Here is a 5,115-nt window from a genome sequence, read left to right as displayed (position 1 = left end):
CACTATGGCCATGCCACCCTGAACAAGTCTGATCCTGTCTGATCTCAGAAGCTAAGCAGAGTCGGGCCTGGTTAGTACTTGGATGGGAGACCACCTAGGAAGACCAGGTGCTGTAGGCATAAACAATAAATAAAAAATAAGGGATTGTAAGCTAACAAGGTTCTTGCAGTCTGTAAGGTCAACAAAGAGTTGCCTCGCCTAAAAGAAAAAAAAAATCAGAGCTCAAAAAATTCACCTTTGTGGCAAGTTGGTGATAATCACTCTTAATTGTGAAATGCTTTTTATTTTTCCAAAGTACATTTGAACCTATGTTACCACCATGTTGACAAATATCAATAGTAGGTTCTGAGTGATAGGCCAGGTGCAGATACTACCTGGAAAATCAGTCAAGGTGTATTTATCTAAAGATATAGATGGAAAAAAGTGCTAGGGGGATACACAGTAGAGAGATCACCAATGTTCTCCTATGACAGTCATATTCTATAAACCTCAGGGTCTCGCAAAGAGGACTTCAACATCACTGTGTCTGATCAGTCTGAGTGACTGAGGATCACATTGGGACTTGTAGGAAGTGTCATTGAGCAATGGGCAGAACCATCCCCGACTGCACCCCAACCAAACCCAGCTGGATGTTTATAATCATCACTATTGGTGTTATGCCATATGACTCTGGTATAATAGAGTACACAGATATCAAAACACTATTTTTTTAATTTCTCATTTAAAAAAATATGAAATGCTTCACAAATTTACATGCTGTCCTTGCCCCATTAGCAGGGGCCCTGCTAATCTCTGTATCATTTAAATTTTTAGTATATGTGCTGGAAGCCAGCACCACACTCCTTCTTTTTAACATTTTCGTTCTCCCCCAGGCTAGCACAGTCTCATCTAAGACTTTTTCTGATCCTAGAGTTGCAGAGTTAGAGCAAGGGTCAATCACCCAAATGTCTCTGAGAATCTTACAAGCCCTCGGACTAGCTATAACTCTGTTAGAGTGATGGTCGTAGTTTTACAGATGGGAAAGTTAAGATAAGTTAGAGGGGTTAAAATTATTTGGCCTCTAAGTGTACATAGTGAGGTGGTAACAGAACTCAATGAAAACTGAAGAATTTTGACTTGCCGTTCAATCTTTGCTTAACTAGAGTGCATTAGTTTTTCACCCACAGGAAGTAACCTGAGCAAATTCTGTTTAAGTGAATCCCAGCATAAAAGTTGGAAATATCATTGGAAGGCGGGGCCTGTGCCTTTATAAAACCTGAAAGAATTAGCCTGGATTAGTTTGCAGTAATTAATATTAAAGAGTTGGTAAAGAGACCTGGCATGTGGTTTAATCAGACAGTCTTTTGGTAACCCAGAACAGACACGCTATGATGACTGTGACACCAGTGAGGAACAGCCATGGCTTCTTATCCAAGGGAGTGACCGTCAAACCCAGGATCCTGCTAATTTCCCAGCATGGTGAGGGGCTTCAGAGCCATAACATTTTCCATGGCTTTTTCATGTGTTTTTGATAAAGTGGATAATGGTTTCTTTTCTCATTGCTAGTATTTCATTTTGGCACACCAGTAAAAACCTGAAGTCTTCTACCACCGTAAATTCTAAATGCTCTTGACTGACAAACTTATTAGATAGTAAAGAATTTGAGAGCACCTTAGATGATGAATAATTTTAGACAGTTCCCATATCTCACTTTCTCATTCACTCAAAAGTATTTATTGAATCCATTTTGTGTGTTAGGCACTGTGCTAGGTCCTAGAGAGTGAAGAGCAAACAGAGGTGATTCCTGCACTGCTGAAGCTAATAGTTTAGTGGGGAAGGTATCATCAAAGGAGGAAACACAATTAAATGTGTAATTACAAAACATGAGTGAAATGGAAAAGTCTTGAGTGCTATTGAAGACATATACCAGGGGACCATGTTTTGGATTGTGGCACCATTTTCTGAGGAAGTGATGTTTTTGCTGAAGACTGAAAAATGAGAAAGAGCTAGCAAGAGAAAGTGGTAATAAGAGTTTTCTAAGTAAAAGCAAAAACAGGTTAGTTGTGCTGAGGAAGGAAAGACCTTGTCCTGTTAGAGTTACTGAAGCCCGAGCATTTGAGTGAGGAGGGACGGGGAGCAGCTGGGAGAGGTAGGTAGGTGCAAGCTCAAGTGACTTTGGAATTTTGAGCTTTGGAATTTTGAGAGATCTAGGTTCGAATCTTGGCTTCTACTCTTATTTATGATCTTGGACGTATCACTTAATTGCTCTGTGAATCAGTTTCCATTTTACTAAATTAAGGGTAAAATTATCTGCTATGCAAACTAATTCAGATTAAGTAAGTCTTAAATGTATGGTCCACAGCAGTGCCATTTCCTTTCTCTACCATCTGCTTCCTTTTCTCTTCCTGTATTTTTATGTAGAGCTATTACCTGAACAGCAATGTAATATTGGGTTTGTTTGCCCTCTCTCATGATCTTGGATAGAGGTTTGTTATAACTCGATAGAATAATCAAAAGCCCAATAATCTCAAGTTTACTGCTATACAAGAAATTTCAGTTATGTCATTGACATTACCTTATAATTATAATAGATGGATTTAGAATTAGTCATCAAAACTTAGTTTCAAGTCTGCCCTTTCGAGATACTCAGGTTTTTGTTTGCCTAATGTTTTATTTACAAAATAACTGTGCTTTAAAAAAAAAAGAACTTGGAAAAGACTGTCTGTTTTGATGCATAATATGAAAGCTGGCTGTGCGACTTAGCAAACCAAAAATATTTATTAAGAAAATATTTCATTTCGGTTATCTGTCATGGTGAAAAGGCAGCTTTTTGTTTCAGTGTAATCAAAGCAACACAGTATGTTTTAGTTTATCAGCTCTGTTGGTTGAGCATGATTGTAGGAAAACACTCGGGCACCTATTCCCAAACAAAATAAGTGCCTCAGATACTCAAACGTTAGGAAGATGTCACAAGATATACCCATTTTTCCAAGTAAACGAACTAGATCAAAGAATTCTTCTGTTTCTTTCCTTTCCCACTCTTATTATCATAAAGCTTATTTTGAATGAATTTTCTGAAGTGGAAACCAGTACTAGTATCTTTCAAAAATGCTTTTACAGGGAGTTGATGCTTCACACCATCTTAGCGGCTACCTCCGTGACCAAGGACTACAATCTTGGCTTCTGTGGGCCTTAGTGTAAAATAGAACATGATTATATTTCCTACCAATCTCACAGGATTGCCATGGGGGTTGAGCCAGATGCCATTTATAAAATAGTTGAGAGTGGGGAGCATTCATTCAACTCTGAGTTAACGGAAAGGACTAGAAGAATCGTTTTCTAGTCTAGTCCAGGTATCTTATCTTATTTGATATTTGTAACAACCCTACAAAATAGGACTATAAAGTGCTAGACCAAAAGTAAGTGCTGTATGGTAAAGATTTTTAAAGTTCAGTGTTTACAGTTCTCCAAATAATTAAATTCCAGAACTATTCAATAATTCATTTTGATGTTTATCAGCCCGTACCATCAGTAGGTTCTTGTTCCTACGTAACCTCCTGACCCTTTCGTTCTTTACCCTATGCCGTGTTACTTTTTTGAGTGAATTGTAAAATAACTCTTGAAGACTTAAACACATCATTCATTTGTCTTGTCTTCTCTTTTAAGAACTCACTGTTAGACCATAACGTTTATACAGTTTTCTTTTCTTTAATAGTTCTAAGTTTTATAGTTTCCCTTCCAAGTCTCTGGAATTTTTCCTCCGGAGTCTTTTTTTCTTTCTTATTGTCTTCGTAGCTTCCTCTTTTTTCTTTATAAAAGAGTCTTTCCTTCCCACGAAGTTATGCTGATTTCTTTTTTAACACTGTATTGTATTGCAATCTGTTCTTTTTCTGGCTACGGAGCAGAACACTGCTGGGCTGTTTTGGGGAGGGCCGCATGTTGTCTGATGGAAAACTACCAGTCGCTGAAAACACCTGACTCCGGCTGTCCCCCCACCCATCCCCACTCCAGGCCCACTCCAGGCTGGGAGGCCTTCCTCTCATTAGATCTTGGTGGAAATACTTCCCCTTCTCGGACAGGGCATGTCAACTGAGGTCTGTCCAAGGGCTTTACTCCATTCCTATAAACATCATCTGATGGTGTAATTTGGAAGAAAAGGAGAGAGCCAAGGCGGGTTGCGCTGCTGTCTGCTTTTCCTGGCAGGATTGTTGGGGGCATGCTGTTCCCGCCTGTCCTCATAAACTGATTGTTCTCCTCCTCCTGGCATAGCCTAGAGGTTACCACACAGAGTGGGGTGAGGGTCAGGGCTGGTGGGAGGTGGGGTGGGTGACTGGCCACCAGCAAGATGATAACGAACATTAAGGCCAGCAGGGAAAACAAAGCTAGTCAATGAAAGTCCTGAATCTTACACTTTGCTTCAAGTGGTAGTCCCAGATGGAAATTCTCTGCAACACAACCTGTAAATATTTTCACCCTTAGTTTATTTTCCTTAGACCTTTTGTCGTCAGGGAGAAATGGAAGGGAGAAAAAAACAAAAAACAAAAAAGAAAAGATGACAGAAAAGTAAATCTCAAAGACTTGGAAACTAGACTCCTAGAAGTAAATTATTCAAAGATGTATTTTCAAAGATATTAAAAAACACGTTCAAATATATGTACTATTCAAATCTATATATTTCAAATATACATACATATATTCAAAGATATGTTTAAACAAAGTTGAGAGCAATGTTGAGAATGTTGACTTTACAGAAGGCAACATGAAGTCAGTATGTCCAATTTTACCAATTGTTAATGAAGGGAAAAGACATATACATTAGCTTATTTTAGACATGGTAAAAGAACGACGGGTTTCACAGGATAGAAAATGAACTGATGTTCAATTTCAAGAGTAAGCAGAATAGAGTCTAAAAATTAAAATTCCTTAAAAATAGAAATTTTCTTTATTAGTGATAAATATAAATCATAATGGCTCCATAATAGTAAAATACTTGTCCTGGTTTTTAAAAAAGAAGTATCATTTTTTAAATTTTAGTTTTTGAGAAACAGTACGTATTGTAAAACTTATATCTAAAAATAAAGTCTGTAATTTGAGAGCTACCCAATTTTAAGATGAATTTCTTTGACAAGCTCTATT

General features: G+C 37.9%; 1 non-coding gene and 1 pseudogene across 1 annotated transcript; one reads left to right on the top strand and one right to left on the bottom strand.

Annotated features, from left to right (window-relative positions):
- Positions 1–119, top strand: LOC112475575 (annotated as a pseudogene).
- A 606-nt stretch (positions 120–725) lies between these two features.
- On the bottom strand, positions 726–835 carry LOC112475559. The gene has a single exon (XR_003044761.1). It is a non-coding gene; the product is annotated as a U6 spliceosomal RNA (small nuclear RNA).
- Positions 836–5,115: the final 4,280 nt, after the last annotated feature.

Source organism: Pteropus alecto, unplaced genomic scaffold (genome assembly GCF_000325575.1).
Source record: "Pteropus alecto unplaced genomic scaffold, ASM32557v1 scaffold171, whole genome shotgun sequence".
NCBI classification, from domain to species: Eukaryota; Metazoa; Chordata; class Mammalia; order Chiroptera; family Pteropodidae; genus Pteropus; species Pteropus alecto.
This window is presented reverse-complemented; position numbering and strand designations above follow the sequence as displayed.